The sequence below is a fragment of the Giraffa tippelskirchi genome, chromosome 6 (assembly GCF_054371585.1).
Source record: "Giraffa tippelskirchi isolate mGirTip1 chromosome 6, T2T-mGirTip1v1.2.pri, whole genome shotgun sequence".
Taxonomy (NCBI): Eukaryota; Metazoa; Chordata; class Mammalia; order Artiodactyla; family Giraffidae; genus Giraffa; species Giraffa tippelskirchi.
The window spans coordinates 31,048,992-31,072,304 of record NC_137280.1 but is presented as its reverse complement, the minus strand read 5'-3'; the positions used below and the strand labels follow the sequence as shown (position 1 = coordinate 31,072,304).

At 40.6% G+C, this 23,313-nt stretch overlaps 1 long non-coding RNA gene across 1 annotated transcript in view; it reads left to right on the top strand.

Moving 5' to 3' along the window:
- The window catches only part of LOC145511652 (uncharacterized), a 450,792-nt gene that overhangs the window by 162,906 nt on the left and 264,573 nt on the right, over positions 1–23,313 (top strand). Inside the window, exon 3 of the long non-coding RNA XR_014058028.1 lies at positions 5,945–5,986. This is a non-coding gene — a long non-coding RNA (uncharacterized LOC145511652). The remainder of the gene's footprint in view (positions 1–5,944; positions 5,987–23,313) is intronic.

The following is a 23,313-nucleotide window of genomic DNA, read 5'->3' as shown; positions in this document are numbered from 1 at the left end:
GAAATATAGATAGGAACAAAAAGTAGTAAAACAGTTGCTTTGTTGGAATGTAAGTTGTGTGTACAGGAAAAGTAGAGGGATAAAATTGAGGCTGAGGCTACAAGGATCCTCCTTAGAGATTCTGCTTTGAGAATGAAAATTTAGAAAATTTATGTATTGTATAATACACACTGTAAAATAGCTGACATCTCTTCAAGAACTTGACTCCAAATTTCTTTTAGAATAATTTACCTCCCCTTTGATCCCGTTCTCTTTCTTTCTTTGGGTTTATTTATTTCTTCCCTTATGTCTTACTGAGGGCGTTTGTGGTAAGGTCCCAGTCCTGGCTTGCTGTGTGCTCATCTGCTTCCGATGCCTGTTCTTGCTCCACGTAAAGACACAATCTGTTCCTGGGAGAACATATTCATTTGCACAATAACCAATTGTAATGTGAAAAAGGAAGGATTATAACATCAATTGGGGTATGAGTGGCTGGCATGGAAGAAGTCCAGCAAGGCGCAGATCCTGTTTCTGTACATATGTCCTTAATAATGATGAAGAGGTAGGGGGTAAATTCTGCTTGGAGGGAGCAGAGTCATTTCTGAATAGCTGGTTTTCTGGGGGAGTGCATATGATGTCAGCAATTAATTAAGGCCCTCAACTCTTTTTTTCCTATAAAAATCCTATTTTAGTTGTGGTATCTTTGACGCATCTGCTGGCATAAGCAGGATATAGGCCATAAATAAAAATTCAAAAATATCTCTTTCTTGTAGAACTTGGAAACAGAAATTGGGAACTTGAAGGAAACCTACATAGTATCCAGAAGGACCCGGAGATAGTTTCTAAGATGAAGGAAAGTGAAGTCCATGTTAAATCCAGGCCCTGAGGTGGTGATGGAGGGGGTTAGGGGAGGAAGATGACTCTGGACTTGAGTCAAGTCCAGGATTTATAACTGGGCAATTTCAAATCCATGTTGGATAATCTTTCAGCAGCAAAGACATTTCTGGAAGAAATGTGAAGCGGGGCCCAAAGTGAAGAATTTACCCAAGAAGGACAGTAAAAACTTTAGCTTCAAGATACTGGTAACAAACAATGGAAGATTGACAGGAGCAGGTATCATGAAGTCCTTTTCTGGCAACTTTACTTAAAATGAAGATCAGTGGATTATAATTAGAACTCAGGTGTCCTCTTTAAAAAAAATAAGCAAAGATACATCCAGAACAATAGGTTATTTGAGCTGAGAGGAACTTGATTGCACATTGAAGCCAGCCTCCTATTTTATGAGGAAATTGATGTCCATTGATCACTTAGCTAATTTCTGTCATAGCCAGGGGTAGAATTATGGTCTTGTAAGAACTTTGTCCATGTTATTTTAATGCCCAGCACTCTCTTTATACATGATCCCAAGAGCATCCTAAATTTTTCTGGGTGAGTCCCACGGTAGGAATAAGGAAGAATGGGTATATTTCATGACCACTGCGGAAAATTTGACAGGTCGGTGTAAACTGCTGGGAAGGACAGGTAGCCAAAAATCACAAAGAGAGTCCAAGTGGCTCTGTGGCCAGTTCAGTCCAGTTTTTCTGGTCAGCTTCTCGACTTGGGGGAAACACAATAGGGATTTTTATTTGGAAATATGGAATGGAGTTGAGAATTTCCTTAAAAGCAGTGGAGGGAGATACTTCTAAGTCAAGGCAGTAGGAATGAAGGGGAGGAGACCCAGATACCCAGGAAGGGAGCCCAGGATAAAAGATGGGGAAGCAGGTCCCAGACCAGCCAGTGGCTCCGGAAGGCAGGCGGTGGTTGCTGTGATGGTGGTAGTGGTGAAAGAGCATTTGAGAAACTCTGCATATTTATGAATCTTGGGAAGAAGGGGGCAGACAGGAGCATCTGGGGGTGAGTAGGTTGTGAAAGCAGGAGGCTTCCTCTCATGCTGATAAAACATCCCAAACTCCAGCCATCGGTCATGTCGCTGATGTGATATGCACTGGGATGTGAACTTGCTTGTGGGATTCAAGCCCAGTGATTTCTTACTAATTCCAGGAGGCGAAAAATCAAGCTATTAGAAGTCAGAGTTCTTTTTATAAGGTAACTCATCAACTGTCCATAAATGAATTCTGTTTAGTGAGGGAGACACACCGAGAAAATATAAAGCTGGAATAATTTCTTTTTTCTCACTCTTAATACATAACGTGTGAAAAATGTGTCTACTGAGACTTAGAGAACGAACTTACAGTTGCTGGGGGGTGGGCAAGGATGGGGGAAAGGGATAGTTAGGGAGTTTGGGATGGACACGTACACCCTGCTATATTTAAAATGGATAACCAACAAAGCCCTACTGTTAGCACAGGGAACTCTACTCAATGTCTTGTGGCAGCCTGGATAGGAGGAAAGTTTGAGGTAGAATGGATACATGTATACTGGATACATGTATACTGAATGGATAATGGATGCATGTATGGCTGAGTCCCTTAACTGTTCACCTGAAACTGTCACAACATTGTTAATTGGCTGTACTCCAATGCAAAATAAAAAGTTAAAAAAATGCTTTGCTAAAACCCTTCAGGGAGCTCAAGACTTTTTAGGGCATGAGTCACTTGTCTCCTTGCATGACTCTGAAATCAATTTTTCTCTGCTCCAAAAAAAAAAAAAGGGTCTGCTAATATCATTGGTTCACCACAATAACAAGCGATCTTAATATATACTTGTAATACTGATAATAATAATAAAGTCATCCTCAGGGATCCATGTATCAAAAATTTTCCCAGAGAATATGCTGGTGGAGAGGCTTTCCACAAAAATATTAATAATGAAGAGCCTGAGTTCTAGAATGATGGTTTTTATGAAGATGCTATTAATGTAAGTTCTAACCTCTGCACAGTTGCAGAGAGAGAGACAGAATTCTCAGCAGTTAGTGTTATTGGCAATGATCTGGGGCAATAGTAAATGTAGCATGGGTCAGTGTGGAAGATAATTAGAATGAGGCAGTGATAAATAGACGGCATCCATGAAGGACGTAAAGAGAAATATGACCCGGATTCAAGCAGCTGCCTCCACTTTATGCTAAGGGTTCATTCAATACTCTAGTGAAGGCTAATTTAAGATAAAAACATACTTATACTGTATTGTTTCTCCAAGGTATTTGTTAGCATTATTAAATACACAGTGGAATAAATAATAGTTTATTTCTTAGGTTTTTTTTGTTGACTTCAACAAAAGGTTCATAATTTTATTTACACGTATCTCAGTCTGTCAAACACCCAAGTTTTGCCTTTGGGGGATGTGTATGGAAAAGATCATAGAAATGGTAACATGATAGTAACATATTAATTACTCAGTTAATGAATGGTAACAAATTCAAAAATATTTAGATCAGTTTCACATTAAGGGGCTTCCCAGGTGGTGCTAGTGGTAAGGAACCCACCTGCCAATGCAGGAGAAACAAGAGATGCAGGTTGGATCCCTGGGTCTAGAAGGTCCCCTGTAGGAGGGCATAGCAACCCACTCCAGTATTCTTGCCTGGAGAATCCCATGGACAGACGAGCCTGGCAGGCTACAGTCCCAAAAGTTGCAAAGAGTTGGACATGACTGAAGTGATTGAGCATGCATGCATGTACATTAAATATGGTCAGGAAACTACCAGGATTTATATCATATATGTATCATATGAAAAGAAGCATTGGTAATGATGACTCAATTCCTTACCTTCTCACTTTTGAATATTATCCAAATTATGATACTCAGAGGAAAAGTTAGGAAAAAATTGAAAAACAGCACAAATCTAAATTTAGGCATTTTCCTGAAGTCAAAGACATTGTATTTTCATGATATCTTCACCCAGTAAGTAATCTTTATATCCCCTCAGTGCACACTTTTGGATTGTCACCATCGAGCTCTGAGTTGTAAGAATGCCTATCAAAGGCCTATTAGAAATTTCCTCAAAGCCAAGTGGATCGGACAGGTCCTTTAGTCCAGTTGTAGATGCCCACTGTGGGCAGACTGAGGAAGCAGCCCTCTGACCAAGAATGTGGTTCATCAAGGCTCAGGACGTGAAAAAAAGTGCAATTACACTTCCCTACCACTAGATGATATGCACGTATAAGGAAGATGAGAACCCTCCTGCATTTCCTTTCTGCATCAGTGGCGATGGTGATGATAGGTAAGTTAGGGTATCCAGAATTCAATTCCAGATGTTACCAGAAATAAAAGAAACAAATGTGAACGCAAAGAACTGCCAGTATTGATCAGGTAACAAGTGTGATCACTCCAAATTTATCAAACACTCATCCTTTCATCCTTTCATCCAGCCATCAAAATATCACCTATAGGCCAAATTCAGTTTACCACCTCTCTTTATAAATAAAGTTTTATTGGAACACACTCATGTTCATTTGCTTAGGACTGATTTTGTTCTACAGTGACAGAGGTGAGTATTGAGACAGAAACTGAATGACTTGTAAAATTTAAACATATTTCTATTGGGTCCTTTATAGAAAAATTTTCCAATGCCTGGTTTTAACACATAAGGTCATACCAACTCATTTAATCTTTAGAAGTCTAAGGTTGTGGGAATGTGTTATTACTATCTGTTTGACATATAAAGAAGGTGATTAAGGGCACAGTGAGTGAATCCTGGTACACACAGTAAATGACTGTAGCAGACATATATGACCAAGACAATGATGCACACCATGCTTGATACTGTGGGGTTTGTGTAACCAAGACAAATGACAGTTGGCTTCAAAGTTGTGGGGGACCTAGAAAGAAGAAATTAAAATTATTGCAAGGTCATGCTGGCCTTCTGTGTGATCTACAGGTAGAAATGTCATTGGGATGGAGAAGCTGCCCAGGAGCACTTTCTCCCAATGTGACACTTATTCAGACATATTTTAAGAAACTATTTAGACACAATAATTTGTAAGACTGAAGATGACTCATCACATGAAAACAGAGCTTAAATTGTGATTGAAACATCAGCGATAAAGTGGAGAGACGCAGGGAAAAGGCTGTCAAAGGAAGGCTTTTTCTTAATGTCCTAGTTTTCTCTTGGTCTAAAGTGGGATTTTCTCCTTCAGTGCTGGCAATACCTGGGCCCTCAGAATGTCTGCTGGAGATGGTGGAAGCTGCGATAGGGGCTGGGGAGCAGGGTGCTATTCAGCTTTATAGTTTCCTAGATTCCTAGTCATCGTTAAGGGTGTCTTTCCCAATAGTTTGTTATAATGTGCAGGGAAGTATTGGGATAACCCCTGGTGGTTCATTCTACATTTATGATTACTGATCTTTTTTTTTCTTCCTCTTGAAGTTGGGTAGCTAATTGCCTCAGAGTCATACATCAGGAGGAGGAAAGGGAAGACTTAGGAACTGGGTGAGCCAACTTAGTCCTTTGTTCCACATGAAAAGATGGGGCCGTATTGTCTAGGTGCCAAGGGTTTTCCACATGGACGCGCCCCACATGGACGCGCCCCAGGCTCCTGATCTCTTCTTCCTTTGCTCCAAGAATACCCCTTTATTATTCTTCCACCAGGTGATACCCTTTTTCCTTAGGATGTATATCCCACATCCCTATAGAAAAAGAAGCTCTGCCAGACTGTTCCTTCCACTCAATCTTTGTTGGGTCTAAGAAAGGGCAGGTGCTAATGTTTGGTGTCTCTTTGGGGTGAGCTGGGGGTGTGAGTGGTGGACGGTCAGGAAAAGGGAGCAGGAAGGAGACACTCTGAAGCTTTGCAGAGGGATGTGGGGAAAGAGCACAGTCTTCGATTTCAGGGAGCACCTGTTTTCTCATTGAGTCTGAAATAAAACTTCCTGTGGTAATAATTACTTTTTCTTCTAAAGAAACTCTATCTGAGTTACACAAGAAATTCATATTCCTCCTAGTAACATGGCTTGCAGCCCCCTTCCCGTGCCTGTGTTTGTAAAATAATCACCCAGTCTCCTTACATCAATGGAGCCTGTGTCATTGTCGTTACAGGATGAATGTCCCAAGTCCAGCTCCCTTTGCCTTAATACACAGGTATGTATATACATAGGTTCATATGTATGCATGTATTTATGTATTTAGAGTTGATTTTGGTTGGGACAGGGTATATGGGATAGTGTCAAGCTGAAATTGATAAAGATAATCTAAGTAATTGGAATTCAGGAAAAGGCTGAGTGGTCAGACACGATCTTTTGAAAGTTAAGTGAGTTAGGCTCTGTGAGAATTTTGGATATGTAAAGGAAGGGGCATTTTAGAGTATGAGGTGAAAAGGCAGGGGTCTGGGCTTGAGTGTGGACAGTTTGGGAGACGATAACTCTGGAAAGGCCTGAATTTAGGAGTCCAGGGCCATCAGTTTAAGATTTGAACTTTAACCTATAAAGAACTCATAGTCCTGTAAAGAACCAGGAGAATTTAACTAGAGAAGTATCACTGACTATGAACTTTCCAAGGGTAAAACCATCATGTTTACCTTTTCTCATCTGTGTTTAGCTAAGTGACCACTGACATGTGGTCAGGTTTCAACCAATTTCAAGCACAGCAGTGATATTTTAGGAAAAGTAATCTGGGGACTAGGTATGGAATGGATTGCAGAGTCAAGACAGAAAATAGAGAAAGAACAGGGGTGAGTGCAAAGACATACACATATTACTTTCTTTTATGAAACAGTCCTTGTAAAATGATCAAATTTAAATTCTTATTGCTAGTCCCACAACTATAGTTGGAAATTGCTGAACGTGAATCAATCATCACAACTGTAATTGTAACCAGAAATAGGAAATGTTTCATAAAAAGTCTGTTTGTTTTACTTTTGACTACGTGGCTATGTCTTACTGTGCCCAGTTTAGGATATTTCACAAATGCATCACGGTGAAAAAAAGTAATCCAGAAAAGTAGATTTTGTGTTTTCCTCAATCACAATTTTTCCCAATTAGTGTGAATAGTTATTTAATAAATATTATTTTATTTTTATTCATACCATCTTCAGATCTGTATCTGGGAATTAAAAAATTTTTTTAAATTTACTTTGTTATTAAATGAAAATCAGATAAGAAGAAGGATTAAGTCTGAGTTATCAAAATTGGTTTTCTTCAATTCTTAATGCCTTAGTCTGTCCTTGATATTAGGTTGATGTGTTTCATTAGAAGTACTCACTTAAAATCTGTGTGTTATTGGGTGGAGAAATCAGGGCCAACGTCCATCCCTGGTTACGTCAAGTGGTGTCAAATTTGGCTTGCAATTCTCACTTCCTGTTGATTCCAAGAGAAGAGCTGCAGTTGGCGTCTGACAGTGAAAAACACGAAGCTCTGACACCAGGCTGAATTACTAATCACTACATGTCTTGTTCAGCCTAACCACTTTCCAAGTGATTAAATGAATCGGCCAGGTCAGTGACTCAGCTTTCGAGGGGGTGGCCAGCAGTCCAAGCTGATCTGCACATCCCTGCTTCCACTTCCCAAAGTCTGACCCAGAGCTCCCTCAGAAGGGTGATTTCCCCTTTGGAGTTTGTCTCTCCCGGGACTGAAAGACGGACATAAATGATGAAGTGTATAGTCTAGTGGAGAAGGGCCATCTCACCATGAGTCTTTGGCGGGAAAGAGTTGCAAGAATGTCATCTTTCATCAGCTGGTGTCACTCTCTGGAACCAGTCACAAGTAGCTGGGTGTGGTAGGGTCAAGTTGTCTGAAGTCTGAATGGAGAAAAATATATTGAGGAGGAAACATAAACTTATTTTTTCTCTTTTCGCTTAACTGTCAGTAGATACAGTATCCCCTTGTTTGTTTCAGTAACTACCAAAGGTTCCTGAAGACGTCACTGCTTTAGAGTGGTATATTCACTCGTCTGGTTTACTAAATGATTAGCTGAACTTTGCTGCTTTTATGAAGCTTAATGTCCAGTTACCATAAAAAGCAGCACATGGTCAGTGGTGGAAATAGGGGTGGGATTGTAGGAGCCTCTTGGGAACACAGTTCCTGGAACTCCCAGCCTCATATGCAAATTAGATTAAACTGCTCTGTGGCCAGGCCGGGACTCCCAGAGTAAATAATTCCCATTCCCACCTCTTTTCTTAGCATTGTCTCCTGTGGGATTAAAGAAATCACTTTCAATTTATTTCAGCTACTGCCTTGATTTAAAAAAGGACATCACAGGCCTGAGTGTGTCCACCTTGCTTAAGAAAACTCCTTAGGAGTTAACCTCTTACATACTTGAAAGAAAAAGAGTTGGAGATCTTTAGGAGAAAATACTGTAAGTCAAAAAGTCTTATTTTCTCAGAAAGAAAGTAGAGTCTTTTGACTGGCTGGTGCCACCACTTCCTTCAGGCGATTTTCATGGCATGAAACTTTTAGTCCTTTCTCATATTCCCTTTGTTTTGATTAGTTACTGCCTGATAACTTGACAACACTCAAATGCGAGAGCTTCAGAAGGGGAGGGTGGCAGGGAGGAGAGACGCCCTCCAGCAAGCAATGCTTGCTTGAAAACTTTTTTTTTTCCCCCTTAAACATGATATTTCTCAACTACGGGACTGGAAGGTGAATTGGAAGAACACATCCAAAACCACAACCTGGACTCTCTGAGAGTGGCCATTTCAGAGATCTCTGGAAAGAACGGGAGAGCATGTGCGCACCAGAGAGCTCACATGAAAGTCAGTTCTTTCCCAGGACACCCCAGTGCTTCGGCCTTACCCACCCAGATGTGCTCTGAGCCCTGCAGACAGCATCTGCTTGTTCTATTTGTGGGGAAAAGAAGCATGCATTTGTGAGCTCGGCAGGAGCACAACTTTTTTTTTGGATCTTCGATGCCATTAGAGTTTTTAGAATTTCACATTTTGAAACAAAAGAATAAGAGTCGCTGGAGATTCTAGATGCTTTGTGATTCCCTCTCCTGTTCATTTCATTTCATTTCATTTTTTTTTTTAGAGTTCTAAAGGTCTGATTCACTTATCACACTGTTTTAAAATTTTTATTTCATTTATTTTTGGCTGCACCAGGTCTTCATTTCTGTGAGCATGTTTTCTCTAGCTGCGATGATCAGGGGCTACTCTCTAGTGTCAGTGCACAGACTTCTCATTGCAGTGGTTTCTCTTGTTGTGGAGCACCGGCTCTAGGAGTGAAGGCTTCAGCAGTTGCAGCACTTGGGCTTGGCATTTGCAGCTCTCGGGCTCTAGAGCATGGGCTTAGTAGTTGTCACGCACAGGCTTAGTTGTTCCAATGCATGTGGATCTTCCCGGACTAGGGATCAAACCTATGTCCCCTACCCTGGCAGGTGGGTTCTTTACCCACTTGACCACCAGGGAAGTCCTCTGTTCATTTCTTATCTGCTTCTCCTGTCTTCGAATTTCACAGAGATAAAATCAGGGCAGGAGATATGAAGAGACTTGCACAAGAACATAGAACGTTTATTCTTGGTTTCATTCATTGTTACTGATTTGTTTAGTTATCAACCAGATATTTATTGAGGATCTCTTATGTCCCAGGCACATTCTGGGACCCAGTGGTGGGCAAAAATGTCACTGTTCTTGCCCTCCTGTATTTTATAATTTATTGGGGGAAATATATACTAATAAGAAGAATCACACAAAAATATACATCTTTATCTGTAACAAGTGCTAATTATTGCCCTAGGAGCACAAAATAGGCACACTTGAGCTGATCCAAGAGGTAACAGAAGGTTTCCTTGAAGAAATGAGGATGCTTCTTAAGTGACCCTTAGGAAGGATGAGTAGGACCTAAGAAGGCCCATAAAAGAGGGAAGAGTCTTCCTGGCAGAGGGAGGGTTGAGAAAAGACCCTGTGATGAATGGAAGCATGAGAGTATGAAATTCAGACAGAGGGTCAACATGACTGAAGTGAAGAGGGCGGGGGAGAAGGAAGGAGATGGGCTGACTGCCGAGTTAAGCGCCAGACACGTGGTAAATTATGGCTCATTTTGAGCTTTGTTTTAGGATTATTGGGAAGGCCAAGTAATGAGCAATGGGTGGGGGCAAGACTGGATGAGGAAGATCATGGGAGGCTACTGCAATAGTCCAGGCAACAGGTAATGGAAGCTTGTTCTAAAGTAGTAAGTGGTACAGACTTAAAGAATGAACTTATGGTTGCCGGGTGGTTGTGGGTGGGGGGAAGATGAGGGTAGGGATAGTTAGGGAGTTTGGGATGGATATGTACACACTGCCATGTTTAAAATGGATAACAAACAAGGACCTACTATATAGCACAGGATACTCTGTTCAATGTTATATGGCAGCCTGGATGGGAGGGGAGTTGGGGGAGAATGAATACATGTATATGTATGACTGAATCCCTTTGCTGTTCACCTGAAACTATCACAACATTATTAATTGGCTATACCTCAGTACAAAATTAAAAGCTTTTTTTTTTTTTTTAAGAAAGTAGTAAGTAGTGGAAGAGAGGGAAAAGGAACAGATGCATTCAAGAGGTATTTAGAATGTGAAAATGACAGGATATGGGGAGCGAGGGAGGAAGTGGGGGCAAGGATGACTTCAGCTTCTGAATGGGGCTAAAGGATGGATGATGGTTTCATTCATCAAGACAAGGAAGTCTGGAAGGCAGGAGTAAAGGAAACATGATAAGTTTATTTTAGGAAGTGTTGAAGTTAGATGGTAAGTTGTAGATTGACTCTATGAGTCTGGCCCTGGAAGGTAAGTTTAGGCTGAAGATAAAATATTTGTGAATGAGTTGTTTATAGTTTTGACACTGATGTGATTTATTTCTCTTCAGCATCTTTCAGGGCAACATTTTTATAAGTAGAGATAAATCAAATGGTCTCGGACACTAGGTTAAGTGAATTATTGAATGACTTACTTTATATGGCAGGGATTTGAGGGGCTGCTGGGAGGTAGATCTAGTGTGGAAGAGTTACAAGATGATTGGAAGTATATCAAAAGCTACTCCTGTGTGCAAATAATAATCTTCTCTCCATTGACCTGCCAGAGGGCCTAATATTTGCTTGCGATCATGTTGCTCTTTAAGGAGTTCTCATTTTATTTGGCTTAGAGCGATAAAACTTTAGTAAAGCTTGCCTACACCAAACTTCTCACTCGAAACAAGTCTGCTTTACAAAACCTCTAGACATAGAGCCTCAGCTTGACCATGTCTGTGACGGGGAATCCAATATCTGACAAGGCAGTGCAGATTTTTAGTTCTGTCCCCAGAATTCTTCCCAGTATTGATTTTCCCATCCAGGATGACACACAACAGTTCTCCTACTCTTCCACAGAGCAGATGATCAGCTAGCATTAACCCATGCATCATCGCTACTCTCAGCTCAGCTGCTGAGAGATGAATGGTTTAGATTCAACTGCCATTGAAGCCCTTGGAGAGACATTGTCTCACTTAGAGTCACAACAACCCTTTGAGGTTTGTATTATTCATCTAGAAGGAAATGAGGAAACATTCTCAGAATTAAATGACTTACCTAATGAAATCACACAAGAAAAAGCAGAGGCAGGATTTGAATCCAAGTATTCTGACTCCCTGGAGAAGGCAATGGCAACCCACTCCAGTACTCTTGCCTGGAAAATCTCATGGATGGAGGAGCCTGATAGGCTATAGTCCATGGGGTCGAGAAGAGTCGGACACGACTGAGCGCCTTCACTTTCACTTTTCACTCTCATGCATTGGAGAAGGAAATGGCAACCCACTCCAGTGTTCTTGCCTGGAGAATCCCAGGGACAGGGGAGCCTGGTGGGCTATTGTCTCTGGGGTCGCACAGGGTCGGACACGACTGAAGCGACTTAGCAGCAGCAGCATTCTGACTCCCAGTTCAGAGTCCGACCCAAGCTGCCTTGATAACTTGGGTTCAAACTCTGCTGACTTCTAAAGGTAACTTGTTAGCTGGCACTTAGGGGCTTCCCTGGTGGCTCAGATAGTAAAGAATCTGCCTGCAGTTCAGGAGACCCAGGTTGAGTCCCTTGGCTCAGGAAGATCCCCTGGAGAAGGGAATGGCAACCCACTCCAGTATTCTTGCCTGGAGAATTCCATGGACAGAGGAGCCTGGTGGGTTACACTCCATGGGGGTCACAAAGAGTTGGACATGACCGAGCAACTAACACTTTCACTTCACTTTCAGTGAATGATCAGTGGATAGCACTGAGATGGTGCTTACCAACTTGACCCTGTGGACCAAATGATGTGTGCCAGGCACTTGACCTTATAATCTGTAGCTCTTTAACAGCTGGATAGAACACTCATCTTCACATTTTTTTTTTTTCAGATTTTACTCCTTGTTAGTTAACAAACAGTGAGGATGTATCCCAAATATATTTATAGGTATATCTCTTGATTCAGTACATGAATGAATACAATTAATTTTTAAAGTTCTTTTAAAAATTTTTATTTATTCATTTTTGGCTGCCCTGGGTCCTTGTTGCTGCACACAGGCTTTCTCTAGTTTCGGCAAGTGGGGGCTGCTCTTCCTTGTGGTGCATGGCTTCTAACTGCAGTGGCTTCTCTTGTTGCAGAGCATTGGTTCTAGGTTCTTGGGGCTCAGTAGTTGTAGCGCATGGGTTTAAGTGCCCCATGGCATGTGGAATCTCCCTGGATCGGGGTCAAACCTGTGTCCCTTGCATTGGCAGGTGGATTCTTAACCACTGGACCACCACAGAAGTCTTATAACTATTTTTACATATAAGTTTTAAAAAACCCATAAAAATACAAATGGGAGTCCTAGTATTTTTTTTTTTTTCTTATCCCAGTGAATTATCTTCATGAATCATCTCAGTCTTCTCCTGCTGGAGGGACCACTGAGAGGGAGGCAGGGGCCAGGGCAGGAGAGGAGCCCAGTGTGACAGACTAGGGTGAGTTGGAGTATAACACCTGGGGAATGTCTGGAAACATTTCAGAGGTGCTGACGACGAGTTTCCCCTCTGTGCGGTCCAGCTTCCGCTCAGTTTCTGCTAAGATCTCTCTGGTGGTTCACAGGGAGTGAAAGAGCTTATTGCTCCGGTCTGCATTGTTTGTCCTTGGCTTTAATTGCCACTTGTGTCCTGGGCTGTGTGGTAATGGCACTAATAGCTAACATTTGTTGACGGCTCACTATGTGCCACTGTGTGAAAAGATTTACACACATTACCTCATTGTCCTTGTTACACCCCTGTGAAGCTCTGCTATCCTCATTTCACAAATAGGAAAACTGAGGTGTGGAAATCTGTGACTTACCCAAGGGGAGCATGTCTAGTAAGTGGCACAGCTGAGATTTGAACCCAAGTCTGTTCTCCACGAAATCATTTATTCTAACATGTTTTCCTGTACTCTTCCAGTAGGATTCATGCTTAGATTACTGATAGCTGTCTGGGTGTATTTCCAGCACTAAAAGTGACTCAAATGGGAAGAATCACCACTTGTACAGGTGTGGATAAAGGAGAAGAAACCCTCAGGTTTACAGAAGTGCAAATATGCCAGTTGAGCCACAAATGCACTTCTCGAACCAAATCTGGGTCCTTTATTTCCAGATAACTTGGCTGTCATGACTCCCGGCTCTGGTAACAAATATACACTGAATACTTTTCTGGAGAACTTTGGAGGGTGTAATTGTTGTTTAAGGCACCTGAGTTCCATTACAGACTGTACATGGTTCAACCTTAAATTTAACAGTTTGACTTTTTTAAGAGAGAGAGATGTCAAGGGATCTTTTTTTTTTTTTTAAGAGAGAGATGTCAAGGGATCCAGGAGTTTTCTTCATTATCCGTCAGAAGGCCTCAGGCTAGTGGAGTCAGATAGATGTGAGTTCGGATCCTCACTCTGGTGTTTATAAGCTGTGAGAACTTTGGCAAATCATCATTGTTCCCGTCTTAATTTCTACATCATTAAAGAGAAAATAACAATACCTGCTTCAAGGTGGGGTTGTGAGGATTAAATCATATACGTACACAGTGCTTGGTGCTCAGTAAGTGCTCAGCAGTTGGTAGCAAGTATTGTTCTCGATGGCCCTGCTTTGTCTGAGAAGAGGCACTGAATGATTGTGGCATAAGTCTTATACGCTGTACTGTGTTGTGTTTGTGTGCTTAGTCGTATCTGACTCTTTCCGACACTTTGGGCTGTAGGCCACCAGGCTCCTCTGTCCATGGAATTCTCCAGGCAAGAGTACTGGAGTGGGTAACCATTTCCTTTTTCAGGCAACCTTCCTGACCCAGGGACCAAACTCGTGCCTCCTATGTCTTCTGCGTTGCAGGCTGATTCTTTACCTGCTGAGCCAACCAGGATGTCCTGCTTGAAGTGAAAAAGTTTTTTTTTTTTTATCCTGAATCTCCTCAGTAACTTGCTTCCGCAGAAAAACAAATGTTTCCACAAAGAGGAGCAAGAACTGGAGGCATGATGGGCTGGAGAAGGCGGCTCCGAGAAGAAAAGCATTCTGGCGATCAGCGACCCTCTCCTGAGGGGGCCCAGATGTAGGCCAGATGCTACAAATCTGTAGAGACACACTGGGCTCAGTGAGTCTTGTGCCATGACTTTCATCCATGTGGGCATGAAGGCTATTGACTGATCTCACTCCGATTATTGAGAGTAACTTCAGGGCTCTGGAAACATGGGTGTAGGAGGCTGGGACTCAAGGGTGGTCTTGACAATTCTCCCAGCTGAACAGAAGGGTTTCTGGAGCAGACAACTAGGCTCTGGTGACACATGCCTACTTCGCATGCCTCGCCCGGCGCCACCCTCAGAAGAAGGCTCAGCAAAAAACGCCGAAGGGACTTCAATGGGATGTGATTTTCGATTTCTGTTTTGGCAGAAATCATCTCTAGTGACTTTTATTTGGTGTTATTAAAGTTGATTTTGATGTGCTCTTCACTGTAGTGATTCTTCCTACAATCACGTTCTCTTCAATCAGCCTGTTACGGCCTGTTTTCTAGCCGGAATTTCACAACACTGCCCTGCGTTCCATTCCATGCTTTTCAAAAAAATATCAATACTTTACTTATTTATTTGTGTAATTGAACTACAGTTGATTTACAAGTGAGTTTCAGGAGTACAGCATAGTGATTCAGTATTTGGTACATTATACTCCATTTTAGGTTATTAGAAAATAGTGGCTATAATTCCCTCTTCTATACAGTATACCCTTGTTCTTATCTAGTTTATATATGGTAGTTTGTATCTGTTAATCCAAAACCCCTAATTTGACCCTCCTCCTTCCTTTATTTTCTATATTTGTGAACCTATTACAGTTTTGTACTCATTTGTATTACTCTTTAGATTCCACATATAAATGATAATATTCAGTATTTGTCTTTGACTTCTTTCTTTTTTTTTGTTAGTTATCTGTGTTATGTATAGTAGTATATATATGTCTATGACATTTCACTAAGCATAATGTTCTTTAGGTCCATCCATGTTGCTGCAAATGGCATTAGTTTGTTCTTTTTTCTTGGCTGAGTAATATTTTATTGTATATCTGTACCATTTCTTGTTTATCCATTCATCTAGGACACCCAGATTGCTTCCATGTCCTAGTTATTGTAAATAGTGCTGCTATGAACATTGGGGTACATGTGTCTCTTTCAGTTATGGTTTCCTCAGGGTATATGCCATTAAAGGGATTGTTGGGTCATATGATAGTTTTAGTCCTAGTTTTTAAAGGAATTTCCATACTGTTTTCCATAGGGGCTGTACCAATTTACATTCCCACAAAGAGTGTAGGAGAGTTTCCTTTTCTTCACACTCTTTCCAGCATTTATTTAGTTTTTTTTTTTTTTTTTATGATGACCATTATGACCAATGTTAGGTGAAACCCACTATAGTTTTTATTTGCATTTCTCTAGTAATTGGTGATGCTGGCATTTTTCATATGCTTTTTGGCCATATGTATGTCTTATCTAGAGAAATGTCTATTTAGATCTTCTACCCATTTTTTTTTTTGATTGGATTGTTTGTTTTTTTGATGATAAGCTGCATGAGCTGTTTGAATATTTTGCAGATTAATCCTCTGTCAGTTACTTCCTTTGCAAATATTTTCTCCCATTCTTAGGGTTGTCTTTTTGTTTTGTCTATGGCTTCCTTTGCTACACCAAAGCTTTTAAGTTTAATTAGATCCCATTAGTTTACTTTTGTTTTTTATTGTCATTTTTAAAAAATTTTTATTACTGATGCAGCTTTCTTTATGTTTCTTTTGCTTGAAGTCACTCAGTTTCTCAGACCTGTGAATTTATAGTTTTCATCAGATTTAGCCATTATTTCTTCAAATATTTTACTTCTTCCCCTTCCTCTGAGGCTCCAGTTATGCATATGTCAATTCACTTAACATTGTCCCATAATTTTCTATTCTTTCTTTTCCCCCATGACATCTTTTCTCTTGTGTTTCATGTTGTATACTTTTTTTGTTCTATCCATACCATCTACTTCTGCCATGTCTAATCTGCTGTTAATCCCACCTGGGTTATTTTTCATCTCAGATATTGCTGTTTTTCATTTCCACAATTGGTTTGTTTTCATACTTTCCATGTCATCTTGATCATAGTTAAAGTTTTCTCTACTTTTTGAAGCAAAAGAAGTCCATTTATTATAGCTGATTAGCATCCTTGACTTTGTTTTGCACCCTTGATTTTTATTAGGTCTATCATGTGTGTCATTTCTGAATCTGTTTCTGTTGATTGCTATGTCTTCTCATTATGAGCCATGTTTTTCTGTTGCTTTGCATGACTAATAGTTTTTAAAATAACTTTTGATTTAAAGTAGATTTTGTGAATTTTCTACTGTCAGTTGCTGGAATTTTAAAATGACTTTAAACATTATACTTCAGGGTTTCTTTCTAGAACATAGTTACTTGTCAGTTTTTTTCAGGGAAACCTCGAGCAGTCTTTGGTCTAGGGTTAATCTGGCCATACTCCTGAGACAATATTCTCTGAGGACTCTGTTTAATGCCCTGTGTGTTAGGAGTTCTTTCTGTTCTGGCTCATGCAAGTAGCAACTCTTCTTTATACTGTATTCTCCCTGAAGTTGTTTTACTTGCTCCCTTTCTTTGGCCTTCATAGTTTTCTAACATGTGCTAATCAGTAGTTAACCAAAGACTTCAGGGTCACTCTCTGCCCATGTCCAGAGTGTTTTCAGTGAAGCTCTCCCTTCTCCAGAATTTGTCTCCAAAATGTGATCTGCCTTGGGCTCTCTGAATCTCAAACTCTGTTTCCTCAGCTGAAGGAGACTGCTCGGCTCTGTTTGGGTCCTCGGTCCCTATGCTGTGATCAGTAAGTGTTCCCCAGGTGTTATGCTGGGTGACTTGCAGAGCTTCTCTTGTTTGTTTCCCTTCTCTCAGACGTGACTATCCTACCAAACAGTTGTCCAGTTTCTGAAAACTGTTGATCTCCTATTTTATCTGATTTTTTAAATTGTTTAAGCTGTTTAATTCTTATCAGCAAGCCTTGGATCCTTTGCTATGGACAGAATTTTGACAATTATTGATTTAAAAAATCTGAAAGTGAAAGTCTCGTTTGATCTTTATTTCTTTGACTACTGGTAAGGTTGAATTTCCCCCAAATACATTTTGTTTATATTTCTTCTTCCCTGACTAGACACTACCCATTTTCAATTTTTCTATTGTGTTTTCTCTGTGCCAGAGAGTTCCACATTGAAAAATTTAGTTCCTACTGTAGTTTGGATAGATTTATGGGACAACTGGTCATGCCTAAATTACAGTACTCTTTCTCTCTGGCAATTGGGAACCTCCTTTCAGATGAGGAACTTTTATGTCTTGAAGTTCTTTTAAGCGAAGTTTTTGTTTTAGTTTGAAATATTTAAGGCTAGAAAAATGCATCAGTTATTGACTTTTCTTTCCATTACATTACTACTCAAGATCAAATGCCAGGAACAATGCCTAATCACTGAACTTGATTTCTTTTAATTAATTTTGGTTCTGAAAGTATATTGGCAACTAAATCTAAATGAAAGGGAGATGGAAATATACCATGTAATGCATTCAACATATTAAAGAGTGATTAATGAATGCTCTGCTATTGAAGTCTTTTGGGAAGAACTGATGGATGAACTGAGGACAAATGGAAACTTCACTAAATGTAGTTTCACAATTTAAGCACCAGCCTAAATCTTATCTGAAGGATGTTAGTGGATTTATTGATGTAGAAAAAAGTCATTGAATTACCATTACTCAAAACTGCCCTTGATTATGCTGTATATGAAATTATCATCATTACAATGACTTTTTAATTTACTATCATATTAGGGTCAGCCACTAACTTTTTTGTTACACAATGATTTGAACTCCTGATTTTGATCACATCTATAACATTCAATTTAACTGTCTCTTCTGTAAAGTGCAGAAATTATATTTTCCCTTTTTAATGTCTCTTCAAAATAAAATTATCTTCTGAGATAACAATTAGGGTAATGCAATTTTCCCAGCTTGTATGCTGGCTTCATATTAACATCAAGATCAGACAATTTGCAATTTTCACCTGCACAACAGAGTATATTTCCCCAGTGTTGCCTCATTTTCATTGATAGTTTGTTGTTGTTCAGTCACTCAGTCATCTTCAACTCTTTGCAACCCCATGGACTACAGCACACCAGACTTCACTATCCTTCACCATCTCCTGGAGCTTCCTCAAACTCATGTCCATTGATTCGGTGATGCCATCCAACCGTTTCATCCTCTGTTGTCCCCTTCTCCTGCCTTCTATCTGTCTCAGCATCAGGGTCTTTTCCTGTGAGTTGGCTCTTCGCATCAGGTGGCCAAAGTATTGGAGCTTCAGATTCAGCATCAATGCTAAGTTGCTTCAGTCGTGTCCGACTCTGTGCGACCCCATAGACGGCAGCCCACCAGGCTCCGCTATCCCTGGGGTTCTCCAGGCAAGAATACTGGAGTGGGTTGCCATTTCCTTCTCCAGTGCATGAATGGGAAAAGTGAAAGTGAAGTCGCTCAGTCGTGTCCGACTCTTAACGACCCCATGGACCGTAGTCTACCAGGCTCCTCCGTCCATGGGATTTTCCAGGCAAGAGTACTGGAGTGGGGTGCCATTGCCTTCTCCGATTCAGCATCAATACTCAGGGTTGATTTCCTTTAGGACTGACTGGTTTGATCTCCTTGCAGTCCAAGGGATTCTCAAGAGTCTTCTTCGACACCTAGTACAAAAGCATCAATTCTTTGATGCTTAGCTTTTTTTATGGTCCAGCTCTCACATCCATACATGCTGCTGCTGCTGCTGCTAAGTCGCTTCAGTCGTGTCCAACTCTGTGCGACCCCATAGACGGCAGCCCACCAGGCTCCTCCATCCCTGGGATTCTCCAGGCAAGAATACTGGAGTGGATTGCCATTTCCTTCTCCCGTGCATGAAAGGGAAAGGTGAAAGTGAAGTCGCTCAGCCGTATCCAACTCTTAGCGACCCCATGGACTGTAGCCTACCAGGCTCCTCCGTCCATGGGATTTTCCAGGCAAGAGTACTGGAGTGGGATGCCATATCCATTCATGACTATTGGAAAAACCATAGCTTTGACTATATGGACTTTTTTCAGTAAAGTAATGTTTCTGCTTTTCAATACACTGTCTAGGTTTGTCATGGCTTTTCTTCCAAGGAGCAAATGTCTTTTAATTTCATGGCTGCAGTCACCATCTGCAGTGATTTTGGAGCCCATTAAAATAGTCTGTCACTGTTTCCATTGTTTCTCCATCTATTTGCCATGAAATTTTTCATTCTCCTCTTTCACCTTCATCAAGAGGCTCTTTAGCTGTTCTTCACTTTCTGCCATAAGGGTGGTGTCATATGCATTTCTGAGGTTATTGATAATTTTCCTTTACATGTTGTTTATTTTTTGTGGGTGGGGGAAGAGCAAGGTACCAGGATATAACACACTTTTCTTATCTTTCTAGTTCAAGAGTTGGATCTGGTAGCAATATAGATGGAGATCAATGTATCAGCTCTAGATGGAGATCAATGTATCAGCTCTTTTACTGATAAAGTAATTTGGAGCATGTGACTTGTATGCTTTGGCCAAGGGAGTTTGCTAATATTTCAATCTTGATAGACAGATTCCATCCACTTCCCCTTCAGTCTCTGACACAGCAGGAAATGTTCAGGTCTTTCCCAGATGGTAGCCCCTTATATTTGGCAGGAAGATAATTAAGAAGAGAGGAGATAGGAAAGAACTGAGAGAAGCATGCTAGTTCTCATCCCAGAGCAACTATTTACCATTGGTTACTTAACCTCCATGGGGCTTCCCTAGTGGCTCAGTGGAGAATCTGCCTGCCAATGCAGGAGACGTGGGTTTGATCCCTGGGTCAGGAAGATCTCTTGGAGTAGGAAGTTCAGTTCAGTTCAGTTCAGTTGCTCAGTTGTGTCTGACTCTTTGAAATGTCATCCTATTCCAGTATTCTTGCCTAGAAAACTCAATGGACAGAGGAGCCTGCCGGGCTACAGTCCATGGGGTTGCAAAGAGCTGGACACAACTTAATGACTGAGGATATACACACTCACTTAACCTCCATAGCCTGTTCCCTTATCTGTGAAACAGAATTATACTACCTGCTCATCTTACCTGACTGATATGAAAATTCAGAAAGAAGACACTTGAATGTGCATTTTAAAAAAGTAATTTTTTCCTAAGTGTGTTTTTAGTGGCCAGTTGTTGCTAAATGACAAAAATCTGCTTAAAGAATATAATAGCAATGTAAATAATATCAGCTGCCCTTTATAGATGCCTTTTCATATCAAGTCACTGTGCTAGAGGCTTGACATGCATTCTCTTTACATTCTCTCAACAGATATTCTCTTTAAATGCTTTTTATTTTTATTTATTTATTAAAATTTGTTTAATTGAAGGGTAATTGCTGTATAATATTGTGTTGGTTTCTGCCATACAACAATGTGAATCAGCCATAATGTACATATACTTCTTCCCCCTTGAACCTCTCTTCTACTCCCTGCTCTCCCATCCCACCCCTCCAAGTCATCACAGAGCACCAAGCTATACTTCCCACTATCTATTTTACACATGGATGTATGCATGCATGGTCAGTTGCTTCACTCATATCTGACTCTTTGTGACCCTGTGGACTGTAGCCTGTCAGGCTTCTCTGTCCATGGGATTTTCCAGTCAAGAATACTGATGTGGGTTGCCATGTCCTCCTCCAGGGGATCTTTTTGATCCAGGGATTGAACCTGTGTCTCCTGCATCTCTTGCATTACAGGCAGATTCTTTACCACTGAGCCACTTGGGAAGTCATTTTACATATTGTACTGTATATATTTCAGTGCTACTCTCTCAATTTGTTCCACCCTCTCCTACTTCTGCTATGTCCACAAGTCCATTCTCTATGTCTGCATCTCTATTCTTGCCATGCAAATAGGTTCATCAGTACTGTTTTATATTTTCTGTATCAATTCACCATAAAAATTATAGTTGCAAGTCATTCTTATCCTCGGTTTACAATTTGACAGAAACTCTTCTTTCCTTCTCAAATAAATGTTAAGTTTTTGCTTTAACTCCTTGCAAAACTTTGCGAGAGTTTGTTGCTTTTCCTGGAAAAGGAAATCTTAACAACCCTAGACCTCCGCAAGAGAAAAGGGGAGCAGAATCTTGCTCTGTCTTCCCATCACTTAAGTTTCCACTGAAGACAAAAGTGCCTCTAGTGAGTATAAGAAGTGGGCTTTGAGAGCGAGATGAGTGGAGGAGAGAAGTCATGTCCTGTAAGAGCATATGTTCAGTGAAGGCAGAGAAATCGCTCCTCTCCCATCTATCCTCCTTTGCTGTTTCGTTTGTTCTCTCTGCCTCTCCTCCACCTGGTTTGCTGGTCCTGGCTGTAGCCCGCTGGAAGCAGAAGGAGTCCTGAGCCGTGGCCAGACCCAGCTTCTGGCTGCTCTCACCACGCATCTTCTCTGCTCCTCTCAGTTTACTTCTCTCTTCTCTCCCCAGACTTGAGCCCGAAGCTACATTGCCCAGAAGGGAAGGACAACCTCTTCCTTCTTCTCCTTTGTGCTTGGGAGAATTAAATGCAGTAGATGTACTCCATTCTGGCTTTGCCTCATTAAGAGGTCTCTATGGATTAATTCCCGAGAGATCGAATGTCATTACTTTACTGAGGCAAAGTGAAATTAGTGCAAAGTAACAAGGAGCCAGATTAATGTGACCCCAGGAAATAATCCATAAAAAACTTATGAGGCCTTTAGCAGACTGTAAATTGGATTTCAGACAGGGTCAAGGGAGGGGGAAGAATCATGTTAAAAACAACCAGTTTGCAATGAATAGAGCTAATATTTTAGCACTTCCAAATAGAAGAAAACACCAGAGTAAATAACTCTGAGAACCCAATGGCAATATTTTCTAACATGTGTAAATAATTGAAATTGTGATTATAATCCTAACTGAATTTTTCTTGCTTTATGGCTGCTGGGAAGTGTATTGTTCATTAAGCAGCACAGTACTGTAAATCAAAAGAACAAAGGAGAAGGAGAAGGCAAAAGGAGGAAATGAAAAAGAAAAATATCTTGTCTGGGTGATCAGTTGTCTGGCTTAGTCTGTAGGCAGGAGAATATGTGGTCTTCAGCTTTTTGCCACAAAGCAGTCAGGCTTTGCAAAGATATATCCCTTTGCAGGTCATAGCCGTTGTAGCAGAGCCTGAACAGCAAATAAACAACTCATTAGTTATCTATACATTGTTTTTCTGGGATAAAGAAACTGACTTTGAAAGAGGGAGAAGATGGTTTGGAGTCTGATAGGATACTGAGTTTTCTTTTCTTCTCTTTTTAGCAGTAACAAGAATGGAGAAGTGACAGGTACTTGGTAGTTATACCCAGAAATCCTGTGTCATCAGGTGTTCAAGAAAAGATGCCATGGATATTTCACAGAAAGAGTAAAAATAATTCTAAAATGTTTTTGAAACTGAAAAAGACCCCAAGCTTCCAAAGTAATTTTTAGCAAGAAGAACAAAGCTGAAATCACCACACTTCTGAATTTCAAACTATATTACAAAGCAATAGTAATCAAAATAATATGGTACCGTCATAGAAACAGGCATATAGACCAAGGGAACAGAATAGAGAGCCCTGAAATAAACCACACGTATATCATCAATCAATCTTCAACAAAAGCAGCAAGAATGCACAATGAGAAAAGAACATTATCTTTAATAAATGGTGTTGAGAAAATGGAATATCTGCATGCAAAAGAATGAAACTGGATTCTTTACAACATAAACAAATATCAACTTGAAATGAATTAAAGAGTTGAACTTAAGACCTGAAACTGTAAAACTCTGGGAAAATGCTGTTTGACATTGGTCTTGGCAATAATTTTTCAGATATGACACCAAAAGCACAGGCAACAAAAGCAAAAATAAAATAGGATCACATTAAACTGGAGTATTTCTGCACCACAGTGGAAGCAACCCACAAAATGAAAAAGCAACTTA